At 41.7% G+C, this 19842-nt stretch overlaps 1 protein-coding gene across 2 annotated transcripts in view; it reads right to left on the reverse strand.

Moving 5' to 3' along the window:
• Positions 1 to 18302, reverse strand: part of LOC126183308 (zinc transporter foi) — a 161040-nt gene extending 142738 nt beyond the window's left edge. The window contains exon 1 of one of the 2 annotated variants that reach the window (XM_049925153.1): positions 18178 to 18302. The gene's annotated coding sequence lies outside the window, so the exon portion shown is untranslated. Of the gene's footprint in view, positions 1 to 17635 lie in introns of both variants that reach the window. The other variant, XM_049925152.1, reaches the window with a different exon arrangement.
• Between the last annotated feature and the right edge of the window lie 1540 nt (positions 18303 to 19842).

Below are 19842 nucleotides of genomic sequence, written 5' to 3' on the forward strand. Positions count from 1 at the left end.
AGGATGTTGGGAAGGTTAAAAGTGACTAAAAGTGGGCAGTCCAGCAAGATGTGGACAATAGTCATATGTGATCCACAGTGACACCACGATGGGTCTTTGCGACGGAGGAGGTAGCCATGTGTTAGTCACATATGGCCAATGCGGAGCCAGCAGAGAACCACAGAGTCCCTGCAAGAGGCCCACATGGAGGTCTTCCACACATCTGTAGTCTCCTTAAGGGCACGCAGTTTGTTGAGCATACAGAGATTACACCATTCTGTCTCCCAAAGCTGAAAAACCTTGTGGCGTAATAATGATCGCAGGTCAGTTACAGGGATGCCGATCTCCAGAAGCAGTTTCCACGTCCTGTTTGGCCTGTCCTGCTGGCAAGTTCATTTCCTGGGATTCCGACGTGGCCTGGGGTCCAAACAAACTCCACAGAATGACTGGACCGTTCCAGGGCATAGATGGACTCCTGGATGGTTGCTACCAAAGGATGGTGGGGGGGGGGGGGGGGGGGTAGCATTGGTTGATAGCTTGTAGGCTGCTCAAGGAGTCAGTTCACAGAAGAAACAACTCATCAGGGGATGAGTGGATGCACTCAAGAGCACAAGAAATGACTGCCAGCTTTGCAATGAAAACACTGCAGCCATCTGGCAAGAGTGCTGTTCAATATGTCCTCCACGAACATATGCGAAGCCAACGTGACCATCAGCCATCGAGCCTTCAGTGCAAATCACTTCATGGTCCCAGTACATGTCAAGAATCGAGGGGAAGTGACAGCAGAGAGCTGCAGGGTTAACTGAGTAGTCAGGACCATGTGAAAGGTCCAGGTGAAGCTTTGGCCTAGGTGTACACCATGGAGGTGTATCTGAATGGACCTCGAGTATAGGTGGTAAAGGCAAGGACTCCACTTGAGATCAGACGCAAACTGCAATCTTAAGCCCTGACCTGGGTATCCGATGTGGGAGACGAACCTCCGTGGATGGGAAAAGGATACAGTAATTCGGATGTTCAGGAGAACTATGAATGTGTGCAAGGTAACTGGCGAGCAGTTGTGCACGCCTAACCTTCAATGGAGGGATGCTGGTCACCGGACTCGTCCTAAAAGCTCCTGTTGTCAGTCTAATGCCACAATGGTGCACTGTGGTCAAGTAAATGCAACTCAGAGGGCACCACCATCCATAAACTAGAATCCCATAGTCAAGGCAGGATTGAACAAGAGCTCTGCAGTGCTGCAGCTGTGTACAGTGATCTGCAACCCAGTTGGTGTTGCCCAAGCAGCAGAGGGCACTGAGGTGCTGCCAGCACTTCCACTTCAGCTAATGAAGATGAGGACACCACGTCAATTGGGCATCGAAAACCAGTGCTAAGAATTGATATGTCTCCACTATACTGAGTGGATCACTGTTAAGGTAAAGTTCTGGTTCCGGATGAACGGTACGACGCCGACAGAAGTGCATGACACATGACTTCGCGGCTGAATACTGGAAGCCATGGGCCAGAGCTCACGACTGAGTCTTGTGGATAGCTCCCTGTAGGCACTGCTCAGCAACACCAGTAATACAGGAGTAGTATGAAATGCAGAATTCATCTGCATGTAAACAAGACGAGACCGAGGGCCCGACAGCTGCTGCTAGACCACTAATGGCCACTAAAAATAGAGATACACTAAATACAGAGCACTGCGGGACCCCATTTTTCTGTAAATAGGGGGGGGAACCAAGGAAGGCACCAACTTGGACATGGAAAGTATGGAGCGATAGGAAATTTTGGATAGAAATTGGGAGCGGGTCCCGGAAAACCCACTCACATAATGCGGCAAGGATATGATGTCGCCAGATCGTGTCGTAAGTTTTTCGTAAACCAAAAAAGATGGCAACAAGGTGTTGGCATCTGGAAAAGACTGTTCGGATGGCAGACTCGAGGGAAACTAGATTATGAACGGTACAGTGACCCTGGCAGGAACAGCCCTGGCATGGAGCCAGTAGGCCACATGACTCCAGGACCCAACACAACCGCTGCCTTCCCATATGTTCTAACAGCTAACAAAGAACGTTGGTGAAGCTGATGGGCCAACAGCTATCCACATGAAGCAGGTTTTTACTGGGTTTGAGAACTGGAATGATTGTGCTCTTCCACCATTGCATTGGAAAGACGTCATCGCACCAGATCTGGTTGAACACAACAAGGAGATGACGCTTTTAGTCGGATGAGAGATGTGATCATCTGGCTGTGGATCCGATCTGGCCTAGGAGCTGTGTTACGGCAATGTGCAAGGATGCCGAGGAGCTCCCACTCTGTAAATGGAGCATTATAGGGTTCACTGTGACATTCAGTGAACGAGAGGGCTTTCCTTTCCATCCGCTGTTTGAGGGTGCGAAATGCTGGGGGATAATTCTTGTAACACGGAGGGGTACCGCTTATGTTGCTGTAGAGCTCGCTGGTGCTCTTTAATGGCCTCCCCAATTTCCAGCGAGCACCAAGGTACTGACTTTCACCAGGGGCACCATAAAGAACAAGGGATTGCGTTTTCCACTGCAGAAACGATTGTTGTAGTGACCTGCTCAACTACCGCATCGATGGTACCATGTGGGGGAGATTCAACAGTGACAGCAGATGTGAAAGCTTCCCAGCCTGCCCACCTTGGTAGACGTCCAGGGGAATGGCACTGGGGGAGTGGCAGGAAGATGGTAAAGTGGTCACTACCGCACAAGTCATCGTGGGCTCTCCAGTGGACAGATGGGAGAAGTCCTGGGCTTCAAAGGGATAAATCAATGGCCAAGTAAGTGCCATGAGCCACACTGAAATGTGTGGGGGCTGCATTATTTAAGAGGCAGCGGTCGAGTTGAGACAGGAAAGTTTCGACAGCTCTACCTTGGCCAGTAAGCACAGTGCCACCTCTCAAGGGGGTATGGGTGTTATAATTTCCCAAAAGGAGGAAAGGTTTAGGTAGTTGATGAATTAGTGCAGCCAATGCGTTCAGGGGTACTGCACCATCTGGAGAAAGATATACATTGCAGGCAGTTATTTCCTGCGTCGTCCTTATCCTGACAGCCATAGCTTCAACAGTGGTTTGAAGGGGCACAGATTCACTGCAAACTGAGTTCAGGACATAGACACAAACTCCACCTGACACACTATTATAGCCGCTACGGTTCTTGTAATATCCCCTATAGCCACGAAGGGCAGGGATCCGCATTGCCGGGAACCAGGTTTCCTGGAGGGCAATGCAGATAGTAGGTGTAAAGCTTAACAGTTGCCGAAGCTCAGTCAGGTGGTGGAAAAAACGGCAGCAATTCCACTAGAGGATGACATTCTGTTCTGTTTAAACTTATATTTATGTTCTGTCTTTTTATATATCTATCTGCTAATGTTCTTCCATGGTGACATTTATGTTCTGAACATAGTTTTATTCATCATGCAGTGGGAGTATTTAGTAATCTATTTTTTTCTAAGAGATTGTTCATTTTTTGAGGATTTTATTGTGCCTTTCTAAGGGATTGTTCACCTTTTGATGAAACTGTTTTCTTTACTTGGAAAATATGGTGGTCATCTACAGGATGGCAATGAAGCCTCTGGATTCCTGATAGAGAATGCTTTTATTTAGATGACGTGCTGCATTCAAAGTCAGCTTTGGAGGATATGAAGGCTAAAGTTCAGTGATTTTGTTACAGGAGCAGCTGCAAGCATGAATACTTGTACCTATTTCACTAGTTTGATCTTGCGTTTATGCACTAGTTTCAAAAATATGCCCCTTGACAGAGAAAACAAAAAGAGGTAGCAAACACTAAAAGACTTCTTTCTCAACCTCTGCAGAAGAAGTTTATCTTGCCTGCTGACAAATTTTTCATGCCACAGTACCACCATCTTCTTCCTGACCTTTATACCTACAAAGGATGGGCATGTTAATTTATGGATTTGGCAGTGTTACTGGTAGAGTGCGGCCAGATGCCCTTCCTGTCACTGTCACTCCCCGCCCCCTCCAGGATGGAATTTACATACACCAACTGTCTGTGCCTAGTGCTATCGATGTGAAAGTGTGCAAACATTTTCTATTTTCTAGATGTTTGTGAATCAAGTAATTGAGGCACAGCGTGGGTACTCAACCTTGTATTCCCCTGGTGTGATGTAGGAAACTGCCTACAAATTACATCCACAACAGCGCACTGGCCCTGATCATTAATCAGCTGAGTGGATTTGATCCAGGGCCAGAGCGCCTCCCTGAATCGAAGAACCTACATGCTAATGTGCGTGGCTATCTGAGCGGTTCAAATGTTTCATGTCTCAGCATAACAGGAGCTATACCTGATCAACAAAGGATGACTACCTAAACAGCTCACACAGTGGTAGGGAGTTTGCACACATTCTGTCTTCATGGGCTGTGGACCTGCATTTCCCACTTATAGCTTCACACATACTTGTTGTACAGCCAACCTTTTTACATTTAATCGTGAATTACATGCTCACATAGCACAGGCAAGTTAAAGGCTAAATGAAAGTCTGCACATCCCCCCCCACAGATAAATTTTACTTCCCTCATAATACTTTTACTCCCCTGAAATTCTGCAGGGTTCAGTCTCTAATATGTATGCTAGATAATAGTCTTCCATCTACTTGCATAAAATTAAATGTGTTGTGCATTTGAAATACTATGGAGCAACCAGTTACAAGGGTGGTTCGAAAAGTTTGTGGAATCACCACCAGATTCTAGCACTAGGGCACCAATCCTTCAAGAGTAAACACATGATGTGTCAGTGCTCTGGGCACAGATCTGTTGTGCAGACTTCTCTTGTTGTAGTACCTCTATAGCGATACACAATGACGAAAAAAATTGATATAAAGCAGTGATTAAGTATGTTTTAAATAAAGGTATGAAGACAAAGGAAATTCATGCTGGTTTTCATAACATACTGGGGACTCTGCCCCTTCATATTACTCTGTTGCCAGGTGGACAAATGAGTTTAAATTTGGCTGGGACAGCTTAGATGATGATCCATTTTGGGGTCGGTTTCGGTTTGTTTTGCTTTAGGGCACAAGAAACAACTGGGGCCACATGCGCCCAAGTCAAAACTATACAACATGAAGGCAAAGAAAAGTTAAAAAAACGACTATATGTCAGTCCAAACTGACATAAGAGAAGACAGATAAAGACAGGGATGTGGAGAAAGGGCTACAAAAGGCACCATACAGAAACAGATCACCAAAACTAAAAATTAAATGGCATTCACCATATTGCTTTGACAGATAAAAAGTAAAACATGGTCAACAGCCTGTGCATCATTTGCTAAAACAGCCGGTACCTCAGACGGCAAACCCAAGAGGGGACGTAAATGGTTAAAAAATGGGCATTCCATCAGGAAGTGGCAGACAGTTAAAACTTGAGTGCAATGTGTACAAAGTGGTGGGGTAGTGCCACTTATCAAATGACGATGGCTAAAAACACAGTGCCCAGTACACAGACTAGTTAAAATGACCTCCTCCTGGTGGGACAGCCGAGAGGCTGTCCAATCTCCTGGGACAGGCTTAATAAGCCGGAGATTATTCTCGTGAAGGGTGGACCATTGGCGACAACAAAGGGGCACTATCTCCTGACAGATGGCAACACAAAGATCATCAGAGGGAATATAGGAACTAGTGGGCTGAGGTACAAAGACTGCAGTCTTGGTAGCAGCCTTGTTTCCTGGCACACCGACATGACCAGGAGCCCACAGAAACATCACACTGGCTCCACCAAGAGTGAGCAAGCTACGGTTTTCCTGGACCTGCTGCACTAAAGGGATGGCTGGTGTACAGCTGTACAGCACACACAGACTTTGGAGGGCGCCGAGTCTGAGCAGAGGACACAATTGAAAAGGAAGTGTCGCCAGATGTACTCTGTGGCCTGATACAGGGTGAAGAGCTCAGGTGTAAATACTGAGCAGTGTGCCAGAAGCCAATATCAAAAGACACAGGTGCCAATGACGAAGACACACCCGACCCCACAGCCAGTCCAAGAGCCATCAGTGTATGTAAAGGTACTATCGAGAAGTTCCATGCGAAGATTGTGAAGCTGAAGGCGATAGAGCGAGGCTGGAGTAGTGTCCTTGAGAAGCGAATGAAGGTCAAGGTTATCATGGGCCGCTTCACGAAGCCAAGTTGCTGAAGCGTTCATGTCCACCGGGAAAGTTGCAGGTAGTGTGAAGTTAAGCTGCGGTAGCAAGTGCCGGTAGCAGACTCCAGGAGGTAACAGAGAAGAGGGACGCGCCCCATACTGATAATCAAATGAATCATCTAAGGAGGAGGCATAGGATGGGTGGCCACGCATGGCAGACAAACACCATGCATACCCGTTGAGGAGAAAGTCACGGCGGTAGGACAGTGGTAGTTCAGCAACTTCAGCATACAGACTCAACCGGGCTAGTGTAAAAGGAGTCAGTGGCCAAACGGATGCCACTATGGTGGATAGTGTTGAGACGGCATAAGAGGGATGGACATGCAAATGCATGAACAAAGCACCCATAGTCTAGTTTCGAACGGACAAGGGACCGGTACGTACGGAGGAGGGTGGTTCGATCGGTACCCCAGGAAGTACCACTGAGGACACGTACGACATTGAGGAAACGCATACAGCGGGCCGCCAGGTTAAACACATGCGAGGACCATCAGAGTTTACTATCGAGCATGAGCCCCAGGAATTTCGTAGTTTCAACGAACGGAAGGGCAACAGGCCGAAGATGTTAAGATGGTGGGAGAAATCAATTGTGTTGCCAGAAATTCATACAGATGGTTTTGTGAGTGGAAAAGTGAAAGTCATTGTCAATGCTCCGAGAGTAAAGACGATCAAGATGTTGCTGCAGACGCCGCTCAATGAGACAGTGCCGTGGAGAAATGCAACAGGTGGTGAAATTGTTAACAAAAAGGGAGCCAGAGATGCCCGGTGGGAGACAGGCCAGTAGTCTCCAAAAGCAAAGTGCCATTCCATAAACGAGAGCAGGATTTCACAGGGCCAGCAATTGCATCAACACCTCTCTGAATAATAATCGGATTAACTGTGGCGAAGGACTGACCATCTTCAGTACACAAGACCACGAGGAACCGTGGTGCAGTGAGAAGGGTCTTTTGAACCATTAGTCTCATTATGTTTACGTTTCGTAGACGTTGATTGTGAAGTAAATTGACTCGCGGGAAAATCCCCCATCGATGTGTAGGCTGCCCTGCACAACAGTTGCATTGACCTACTTTGGCAACATGTTTTGAAAGGGCTACATGAGCGAACGTGCACAGCTGGGAGAATGTTGAGATGGATAGAGGGGGGCATGGACAGAGATAGGGAGACAGGAGAAGATTGGGGGGGGGGGGGCAGGAGGATACAGATGGAAGTGAGGGGGAAAGGAATGGTGAGACAGAGAGAGGGGAGCAAGGATATGGACAGAGAGAGAGTGGAGATGGCATGTTGTCTGGATAGTATCATGGGCAGAGGGAGGGGAGAGGAAGATGTGGTTGGACAGGGGAGGAGGGGGCAGAGAAGATGGACAAAAAGTGGGGTAGAGGTAATGGAGAAACAGAGGTGTGAGGATGAGACGGCAGGAGGAAGAGGTGGACACAGATGGGGGAGGAAGAGGTGCGTGCAATATCTGTGTGTCAAACACATACGTGAGCGAAGCCACGGGTAAGGGCTAGTTGAAGATAAAGGCTTTACAGAGTTAAGTGATTTCTTTTTATTCCATTCTGATAACTTCTTAAACCACCCTTGCAATATGAACCCAAAAGCACAAAAACTTATAATGATATAGTCATGTAAACCAGTAGAATGCCATTCCAGATTGCCTTCAATGTGCAAGCCAAAACTTTTAGAATGCAAAAATATGAGGCTTTATATCTGATTCCTACCTATTGTGATAACAATATAAGCATTAGAGCAAACTTCGACATTTCTTTGTTAACATGAATAACATTTTTTTTTATTTATTTATTTGGGAGGACTGGTCTACAAAGCACTCTTTCCAGTCAGGACTCCAAAGACTTCAAGAAGTAAGAATCACTGTGTTCCAACAAGAAGCTAGATAAAAGACAGCTGAACTCAAGCATTAGGCAAGTCTATTACACCTGGGGTTTAACTGGTGCCCCTGATGTTGCTCACTTGCACAAAGGCTGAATATAGGTTGGGTCTGTATTCACTTGTGACCACCCTCATCCTCCATGATTGACACTACCAATGACATAAGTATGTAAGTCTTGCTGTGAGTGGGCAGGGTATTACAAGAGTAAGAAGTGCCAAATCTAGCTCACACAGAGCTAGCGATTACAGACACATTTTCTGTGCTGAAGTACAGGCTACCCCTTATGTAAGGATGTAAGATAGCCTTGGAGAAATGCTTCACCAATGTCAACAGTTATTTGGGAACATCCACACTTTAGTACAGTTGCTATATATGATCACCCCTATTTTACAGACACCTCCAGATGGTTCACTATATTTTGGCAGAGCTAATGAAACAGTCAGTGAACTGACCACCACTTCTCGCTCTCCACTGTTCATGTGCCCCTGGCCCTTGAAACCAAGAAGGCTCAAAGTAGCTGGCAGTTGTAAGAATTTTCACAGACCCATATTGCTGATCAACATTCACAACTCGACAAGGGAAATGCAGCCCTCTAAAGGTGATCTGAGACATTCAGATTCCAAATGCAAGTCCATTGTCAAAGCCATTGCAATGTGTTACATAGTTTTCTTTGTTTGGCTGTTGCAATACTACGGTGTGCTGGGAGACTATCCCATTGGAAGTCTCTTCCACTGAATTCAAGCAAGTTTAAGAATACTCACTGACATTGAGGCCTTTACAAGTGAAGCACTTCAAGAAGAGTGGGCAAGGAAGTCAACCAGCCTGTTTAATAAATCAACCTAGTGTTTACTCACAATGATATAGGAACTGTATGTTTGTGGGCCTTGACATCTTAGTCTGTAGTGTTTATTCTAAAATTCTTACAAACAATCCTGTTGGAGGAACACCCGCAACTGAGCATTATACTAGAGGCTGAAAATACTGCTACAGTTGTAAAGTTCTTTTATTATCACATGACCGGTTTCGGGCTCTTATACGCCCATCTTCAGGTGTCGCACTAAGTTTACAACTACGTGGTATTTTCAACCTCTGGGCTAAAATTCTTACATGTGGTTCAAAACAATAAACCTTTTAGGTTTAGTATAGACTACACACAATTCACAAACTATTAAAAGATGCACCACACTTATCAGCTAAAATGGAGAGCAGTTCCTCACTTTAAATTTACTGCTGCCCTCTAGTCAAGAGTATAAAACACACTCCATTGAAATGTGTCATACTGAAAAAGTGTCACATGCACCACGAAATGGTGGGTTCTCTTGCTGGAGGGATCATTAACCAACTGGTACCAACATGACTGCATAAATGCTGTTAATATAACTTCATCTCATCCCATCTCTGTGAGCAAGAGTAGCACCACAACTGGTATTTGTTTCACTAAACATTGCTTATTTTCATCACTTCAAGCCACTCTTTCTCCCAACAGATCCACAACAAGTAAATTGCTTGGTGATAGATTACACATTTTTATGTAGAGTGGCAGGTTTTACATCTCCACCTATACTTTGCAAGCCACCTTGTGATGTGTGGTGGAGGGTACTTTGAGTACCACCTCACTTTCCCCCTTTCCTGTTCCGGTGTGTGTGTCTAGCAATGTGTTTGTTGGCTCTTCTAGGAATGTACACAATCTGAATTTTAAAAGTAAACAACAACATGATCCAAAGCACCTCCTTTATAGTGCCTATCACTGGAGTTGGTTGAACATCTGTCATTTTCGCATTTACCAACTTACCTGTGATGAAACGCACTGCTCCTCTTCGGATTTTTTTTATTTCCTTTACCTATAAAGATATGTGTGTGTGTGTGTGTGTGTGTGTGTGTGTGTGTGTGTGTGTGTGTGTGTGTGTCAGACTGATGAGCATTATTCAAATGCCAGTCAAATGATCATTTTGTAAGCTACCTCCTTCGTGGAGGATCACACTTCCCGATGATTCTTCCAATGAATCTCAGTCTGCCATCTGAGGTTTCTCGTGATTACGATTATCAGGCTGTTCAACTTTAAATCTCTAACATACTTAAGGAATGTGACTGCTTAAAGTGATGTAACTATGTAGTTATTCAATAATAGGTATTTGTGCCTAAAAATGCAATAAGATACGTTTGTTTATGTTGAGGGTCAACTGATAATCACAGCACCTTATGTGTCTGCAGGTCCTGCATTTCATTAGTGTTTTCTAGCACTGTGACCTGTCTATATATACAATCTTAGGAATAGAGAATTTCTGTGATTCACTTCCAGAATTTTTTTTTTTTCAATAAATGCCTGACAGTAACAACTTCAAACAGCATAGGTACTTTCGAAGTCCATGTGAAACAGCATGGCTCAACAAGAGTTTCTATCCTCATCCTTGTCTGGGCTACATTTTACAAACATGGCTGATCCAACCCCTCAGCATTTGCTAGCCGACAATGCCATATGACTATTTTTTATTTCATGTCATGATGGTGTGTTCATAGTGCCAACACTAAACAGTGGGTCCATTGGGATGAAAATTGTGGGGTCTCACTTTCTGGCAAATGAGCCCAGCTGTTTTACCCTCATGTTGGAGGACTGAATGCCTACCTCTTCTCATTCTTTCTTCAGTGTCTGTACATCTACATATATTACATTCTTGTATGACTCAACTCCAAACCCCCCCCCCTCCCAAACTAACAGAGTTGAATAATTCTGTCACAACTAGTTGTTGAGTAAGCACTTTTTTTTATCTGTAACAACATAGCTTTTTCCACCAAAAGTGTCCTGTATCTCAAGCACTTGCCAGATTTCAATGCAATGCAAGCATTTGTGTATTTAAAAAGGTGATGTCTCTCAATAGCTTCTCTCATGTATCTTAATAACCATGAACATAGTGCAACTCATATTAAGTGTCCCATTACCTATCAGTTTTTTTTTAGGCGAAGCTGAGGGAAAGTGGTCTTTGTAGTGAGACAGTGTTATTGTTCCTAGATGATACAACCATCATATTGGGAGGGCTGTTGAGCAAAAACTTGAAAACTATTCTCATTCTGAAAGCAGCTAGTGAAACAGAGCATGAGTCAGGCAGAGCACTATACACCCCAGCAAGCCTAATACCGTTGCAGCTCAGGAACCCAGTAGATTGACCATTAATGACTGTTTCACGTCAACAGCTACCCACACCAATATCATATATCCTGGCTGAGGGTTTTTCTTGGAGACGTTTGTACTAAACTCACAATCAAGGCAGTTAAGCCAACATCTTCATTTCCTGTGATAAACAAAATTCCACTGCTGAGCCACACAGTGGTTACCGATTTGTGCCCAGAGCTTATGGTTAGAGAGACCTGTTATCAGCTCAATATGCAAAGTTTTTCCAAACCTTCTTGAAGACTGACCAATTATATGCACAGATGTCATGTAATGCAAGCAGAATTGCAGATACAGCACCACTGTAAACAATCAAGGTATCTAATCAGATATGGTGGCCAGACTGTGTGGCCTCAGGAATAAATTCCCTTTCAAATGCAGTATTTGGCATGTTTTTATTAATTTTGTCTATGAAAGGGAATACAAAATGTTTGAGTGCATACAAAGAACATGATGTTGTGAGATAAGACTTACTGTGATAGATCAACATAAAAATAACAAAACAAATTAACTGGAAGACAAACTGTCATAAGTGCAGTTACAGTGTACCTGTGCCTTCTGTTGTATGCTCCAGTTGGTAACCGCGCGATAAGTTATCCAAAATGAACATGATGAAACATTGTATTTTAGAGCTCAGATTCGTTGATTTCACTAACTCACAACCAAAATTTCACATTCCTATCTAACCTCAACCTTCACTACAGGTTGGTCTGTCACCACATCAAGTTTTATTTCCATCCTCCATACAGAATACAAATGCAGTTGGATGCCTCCTCTTGTGCATCACGCAGTTACCAACTGCTGCATGCAAAGAAAGACACAGGTACCCCATAACTGCTTTTTATCCCAAACTACTTCATGAAAAGCAATGATGAGAAAGTTTTGTAAGTAAATTTATGAATGATACAAATATTTAAATTTAAAATCAAATAATAGAAAAACAAAGGCCTTGTTGGCCAAAAGCTTAATCTGTTATACTCTTTTTGCTGTGCCTATCTGTGACTCTGCATCTTCGCTATATGGTGGGTAGCAAATACTTAATTTTTTTTTTTAACCATTAAAATCTTCTAAAAAACTTTTGGTTGCTGCAGTACCTGTTAGTAGTTCCTTTATTACAGGATCATACACAAACAGTTTTGTGATGATTTAGCTGCATGCTCTGGTGTATACATATAATTTAACAGCAGTTCAGTATAAATACACAGTCTCCCAATGTTAAGACAGCGCTCAAATTGTCAGAACTCCCTAAACTAGGGATGGTTACAAGATGAAGTATCAAAAACTCCAATGGGTGGCAGTTGCAGGTAATGGAATTTTTGACATTTCATCTCATAGCTTTCCAATTTAGGCAGTTATGACAATTCAAATGCCATCTGAATGTTGAGAAAGCGCATATTAAATTAACCATCTTAAATTACTTATACGTATATACCTGAGGATGCAATTAAATCATTGCAAAATTGATTGCATTATGATCCTGTAATAGAGGACCTACTAACATCTAATGTGGCTACCAAAAGTTTTTTAGAAGATTTTGAAGATTTAAAAAACATTTAAATATTTGTATCATGTATCTAAGCTGTGAATGCCCACACCATAAAATCATAAATATATGAATATTCTCCTATCTCACATATCACTTCTAAAGCTAATAAGAAAATAGAACTCGACTAAAAACAGTTTGAACAGTGGCATACAAGCTTTTCCCAGATTCCTATGATACATTCTATGATGAAGTGGTTAACAACATACCCAGCAACCAGTCAATATTGGAAAAGCTGTGAAGTGACAAAGAAAACAGTGTACAATCTTTCTGTAGTATTAGTAGTGATCCTTGAGTTCTACTTTGTATAGTTCAGTAGCAGAGATTATACTGCTTTAAATTCTAGTTTTTTGGAAGAGGAGTTCAGCAGCACATGCTAAATGCACTTGCTTCAATAAAACTACATGACAATACAACAATATGAAAAACAATCTGGTACCCTGGTCAAGCCTGAGTATTCATCCTGAATATACAAATGAACTAAACAAAAACCTATTATCTTTTTCTATACTTGCATGTCACATCTCACAACAATTCTATATTTACTTCTCTTACCCTTACCCCTTGCTGTATTCCTTTTTCTCATCCATAATCCTTTACACAGAAGATATTGTAATACATGGAAATACGGAAGCGTCCGATCCCGCCCGTCTGCTTTGACCCATGACGTCACAAATATGGCGGAAACGACCACAAACCACGATTCCAATATGGCGCATATAAAGTCGTTACGTACATCGAAAAACAAACACACACACGTTCCACAAAAAGCCTAATGACACTAACGGGACAAGGAAGGGAAATAGGGGGTTTTTGGGTGGGGACAAACTAAATATCAACAAATTTAGACACCCACCCCCATACAAAACCACGCAAAACTACGAAAAAAGCCGACACCACAAAACTCCCCAAAAACCACTAAACACAATATCATCTGGAATCGGACACTTCCCTTGACCTAAATAGCTCAACAGCAGCTTCCGATCCCATAAATTAGGACCTAACACTTCTCTCGACCCATATAGCTCAAAAACATCTCCCGATACCAATACCAACATATTGGGATCGAACACCTTGACCTGTTATCCTTACGACATCTCCACATACAGCCGTCCCTAGTCCGACATGCCGGAACTTTAAGTAAGCCTCATTTCTTCACGACTTCATCCAAAAATCCGAATAGTTCAAGAAATTTTATTAGAGACAACACACTGTCCCCCATCATAGCCAACAACCGAAAACTGTTGACCCTGTCAGTCATATCCATACCTACCAATGACATAAAAAAAGCAATTTACCAAAATTCACACATGACGCCACACTCGCAAACTAAACCAAAAAAAATCACCTAAGACTCCACCAGAGAGCACCAACGACTGCACCAAAACGACACCTACAAACACGCCACTCTCACAAACTAAATCCTGCACCGTCATGAAGTAACACACCACAACAGCCTTGCGTCACGGGTCAAAGCCGACGGGTGGGATCGGACACTTCGGTCGACCCGTAATAAATTTGTAAACTAATTTTTTTCTGCATACTGAAAAAATTCAGCATGCAAAAGCATTTTTAATCACACACAAGTATTAAACTCACATTGTAAACTGATACTGAGATTTCTGTTCCCTCCCTAGACTATTAATGCATTTGTCTTGAATATCAAAGGAGCAACTTTTCAGTGAGTGTACAGTGTGTACCTGCACTTCTATCAACATCGAAACTTAATCCTGAATGTGCCCCAAGGCTGTGCATTTATTCTTAATATATCCTCCATTCATTAATTTTATTTCAAGTATAAATTTACAAAGTTATGATTGGGTAATCACACTTGCCAAGTAACCTGCTGAAGAGGACAGCACAAGTGAACAGTGTACTTTATTAATATAAATATTATTATAAAACAGGGATGCAAGTTTCACTAATTCAACAGAAAAGAAACTCTGCTATGCTTTAAATTAATATTCACTACTTTAAATGTAAAAGGTTTTGGTTAGACTTTATTGTGACTGTTATTGATAAAGAGTGAAACAAGAAATTTACTGTTACCAGACACTATTTCCAAGAGACGTATCAAAGGTTCAAACCTCCATCATCAGGTGGATTTAGGTGGATTAATATGCCAAATACTTTGGTGTAATCTGTGGCACTGTGTGGTAAAGAAAATACATGGAAAGGAGCCTGTAATCAATGAAGGTATTTTCATTTCATTTATTTTATTTCCTCACTTATATTTTCATTCACACTTTCAGCCAAAGAGATCCACCAAAATGCGAGCCATGTACTGACAAGTGTCTTTTTCCCCCTACTGGACAGTGCCACATGTTAGGCCCAGGCCTTAACGAAACACATATGTGCCACGTTCATCAATATAAATCCACTGATATTGGAGGTTTAAATATTCAAAATACATAATGAAAATAAATAAGCACTTATCGGTAATAGTAAACTTATTTCACTTGATGTTCACTACTTCCTAAATATGTGCCCAGAAAAAGTATACCTGTAAATCCCAAGAGGGTCGACAGAAGCGTCCGATCCCAAGCGTCGGCTTTGACCCACGACGTACGGGTGTTGTCGTGTGTGACATCATGAAGGCGCGGAGTTTGCTTTCTGAGTGTGGCGTGTTTGTAGATGTCGTCGTGTTGTGGTTTGTTGTGCTCTCTGGTGGTATGTTCAGGGTTTTCGTTTGGGTGGCGTAATCGGCTCAGTTTGCTTTTGCTCATTATCAAGAATTGTTCGAGTGTCGGCTGTGTTTGTAGTGGAATTCGTTTCAGTGAGTTAACGATTTTGTGTGAAGGTTAATTTAGTGTTGTTCGCTGTGCATCGTGTGGTAATTTTAGTAAAATTAATCGGTTGTTGTTTTTGTTCAGGAATGGATATGACGGATAAAATTAACAGTGCGCAGGTCAAGGGAAGTGTTTGAACCCAATGTGTGGCTGTGTATGTTGATATTGGTATCGGGAGATGTTTTTGAGCTATATAGGCCAAGGGAAGTGTTTGATCCTCATTTATGGGATCGGGAGCTGCTGTTGAGCTATATATGTCAAGGGAAGTGTCCGATTCCAGATGATATTGTGTTTAATGGTATTTGGGGAGTTTTGTGATGTCGGTTTTTTTCGTCGTTTTGTGTGGTTTTATATGGGGGTGGGTGTCTAAATTTGTTTATATTTAGTTTGTCCCCACCTAAAAACACCCCATTTCCTGCGCTTGTCATTAGGCTTTTTGTGGAACGTGTATGTGTTTGTTTTTCGATGTATTTTCGTCCTCATAATGTGTACGTACCGACTTTATATGCGCCACATTGGAATCGTGGTTTATGGTCGTTTCCGCCATATTTGTGACGTCATGGGTCAAAGCAGACGGGCGGGATCGGACGCTTCCGTATTTCCCCCCAAAAATAATACCATAGTTTCCTTTTTTTCCTAATTTTTTGAGTGAAGGGTCACAATCCTTAAGGACACCGTAAATGAAAATAAATGAACTTACTTAACTTCATACTCCCAAAGTTGCCTGACAACCTTCCTGTTAAAGTAAAGGAGCCCAATCATTTCTACGGATACAAATGATGATGACAGCAAGCATGGATGAACTGCCGTTAATGCTCTGCTCTATGCCTCTATATAAAGAAAACTGTATACCTGTCAACAGGTGCAAGTAATACGGACAATTTAAAGGTCACTGCGATATATCTTCAAATATTTTGGCTCAAAAATCACTGCTGAAATCACAAACTGCACAAGCAGTGGGTGGCTTCAGTGGCAGAGTTTGAGTTGTGTGCTTTGTGATAAGTAGATCTCAGACTGACTCAAGTCTAAAATATCCGCTCTGCAATCCACCCAATTGCCTCAGACAGAACAGAAAGTTGGCCTGGGGGTGGGGGTGGGGGAAGGGGACAGAGCAAAAAATTGCTTCACTGGAATTCAAAGTGCTTCAATGGACATCTGACTTGACACTTCATGATCATCTGACTAATCGTGAAATAGCAGGCCGTATGGAAAAAAGAAAAAAAAATCTTTCTATTTAATCATTTCTCTACGTCTTGCTGTCAATGAACTCAATAGTTGCTCCAAGACTAATACACTACACTACACATAAATGTCAAGTCATATGTACACTGACACAGCATATACAATTACTTAATCTTTTACAATGAGCACTATGTGAATTTACAAGTCAATGTTGTAGATGTGGACACAAAAATTAATATCTTACCAACATGTCACATCTTACCATTAGAGAGGTAAGAGTGTAAATGAAAGTTAAAAGTAAAGTTGGACAAAGAAAAATTCAGACCCATATTCTACTAATCAGAACCATCAGAATAGCAGATGAACAATGACTTACAGGCAGGCTATTAGCCAAACGAAGTAAACATTTTGTACTTGTTCATCAAAAATATTATGGACTATCTGAAGTATTAATTTAATATCCAGGAAATTAACTTGTGTACATGGTACAAAATTAAAATAAGAGTTGGTAGGTACTTTGAGTTCATGGTGAAGTTATAAACCAATCAAGTATTGTTATCCACATGTCAATTATAACTGCGGTCAGTCCATCAAGTGCAATAATAATGGGCACTGCTGTATGTAGTTTAGGAAACTTAAAATTTATAAAAAAAATCATTTTTTTATTACCAATAAAACAAGTCAGTCATGAAATAATTGACTGACAGAACAATTCAAAGTCACTTTAAAAATGGAGAATGTTGTTATTGAGGTGTGTGCAAAATGCAATGTTAGTTTTACACACACAGTTTCAAGTGAACTTACATCAATCACGGAAACTCAATATACGTGCGAAATCTCGTGCAGACACAAAAATGAAAATTTCACAAATAAGTATTGAAATTTTCAGAAATAAGTATTGAATATGTACAAATGACACTTTCATGACACTTACACTATACACGGTCCGAAGATAGTGCGCAGTTCGTCAATAATGGATATAAATGTTACCAACCAAACTAAATTTGTACCAAACAAAAATCATGTAATTATGGTTTCATAATTCTGTTCTCTGAGAAAAACCACCGAACAGCTCAACAGAAACGTAGATACTATCGCTTATGAATGTTTTTGTGGAACAGGATGTTGTAAATAGAACGTAATACGTTACACACGCTATACGAGACATATCGCGTTGGCCCCATGTGGACACAAGTTCCGAACTCCAGCTATCGTTAAGTACCTTGAACACTCGGCAACAAGTACAAGTGATCCGATATAATGGGGAAAAAAAGAAAAAAATAGGCCCCTTAGTAATGACTTGACATTTACATTTATTTCTAGCGTTCAAAAACACCGCGCTGGCTAAGCAGTGCCAAGCTATCAGATAACCGAACGAGTCTACTACAAGGTGTCACGCATCCGAAAACGACATTACCACTAACAATAACACACCGACGCCGGTAACAAATATACACAATTCTATATCTCACTCACAATTTCCCGTAAATAACCCAGTCCACAACATTGTTAGGTCCCCAACTCCAAACTTCTACACATGTACACATAAGTCTAGTGTTACTGCTGTAAAGATAAAATACATGAGTAAAAGACCGATAACAATATCGATTATGTTGTGGACATACCAAGGACGTTAATTATATATGAACACAAATGCAGCAGGTAAACTGTATAGAATTCGACACAGATCACAGCTTATTTTACATATTCATTAATTGTAAGCCATGTCATTAATTAACAAGTCTGTAATATTTGATACTATACGTGGCATAGAGAGTTGACAGCCACTGACGCAATGCTGTTTTTTCGTCAAATTTAAGGCTGTGAGTCAGAACGAAAGTCATAAAAATAACGTAATCTTTATGATTCAAAACTGTGGCTGCGTTCATATAGTAAGGGGAGATGACGCTACAGATTTACACTGTACTTTACTTTGAAGCTAGCGCCGCCATGTTACATGCCACAAACACAACTTATTTTACTTATTCATTAATTGTAAACCATGTCATTAATTAACAAGTCTATAATATTTGATACTATACGTGGCATAGAGAGTTGACAGCCACTGACGCAATGCTGTTATTTCGTCAAATTTAAGGCTGTGAGTCAGAACGAAAGTCATAAAAATAACGTAATCTTTATGATTCAAAACTGTGGCTGCGTTCATATAGTAAGGGGAGATGACGCTACAGATTTACACTGTACTTTACTTTGAAGCTAGCGCCGCCATGTTACATGCCACAAACACAACTTATTTTACTTATTCATTAATTGTAAACCATGTCATTAATTAACAAGTCTGTAATATTTGATACTATACGTGGCATAGAGAGTTGACAGCCACTGACGCAATGCTGTTTTTTCGTCAAATTTAAGTCTATGAGTCAGAACGAAAGTCATAAAAATAACGTAATCTTCATGATTCAAAAGTGTGGCTGCGTTCATATAGTACGGGGAGATGACGCTACAGATTTACACTGTACTTTACTTTGAAGCTAGCGCCGCCATGTTACATGCCACAAAACATTGGCAGACCAGTGTTTACGATTGCTCCATGTTCTTAACTTCTGTCGTGTGCAAGGTCAAGTTGTTTTAAATAAAAACTGGACAGTGCATTCGTGAATAATAGAGCGTCAGGAAAGCATTTTCAGACGTTTTCCTGATCTTAAATGCATATTTGATCCAGTAATACAACACATTTCTCCTCTTTAATGTAACTTTATTTCCAAGAAGAGAAGCGTGTAATACGAGAAGGCTACTTTCGCAATCCAGCATTTTCTTTAATATGAAATGACGAAACTGATGATCGGTCTATGTTCTCTTACCGAAAATGCTGAGCACATATCTTGTTATGTTTGGACGTTTTCAACCCTTCCTTCTCACAACGTTCACCCAGAGAGTTTTTCGAGTTGTGCTGATAGGAAATCTTAAGTGAAGTGGCAGAAATAAAATCACTATGGAAACAGTAAACTGCACAAACAAAATTTATGTGTATAAAAGAAAGTATCGCTTCAACGAATCCACTTATCAATAAAATGTGATTTCTTTACACTTTAACCTATAATCAGAAGCAGAAAAACGATGCAAGCTGGGAATTTTGATCGAACTTCTTCAGCCAAAAGCTAATGTTTGCTGCAACTA

This window comes from Schistocerca cancellata, chromosome 4, assembly GCF_023864275.1.
Source record: "Schistocerca cancellata isolate TAMUIC-IGC-003103 chromosome 4, iqSchCanc2.1, whole genome shotgun sequence".
NCBI lineage: Eukaryota > Metazoa > Arthropoda > Insecta > Orthoptera > Acrididae > Schistocerca > Schistocerca cancellata.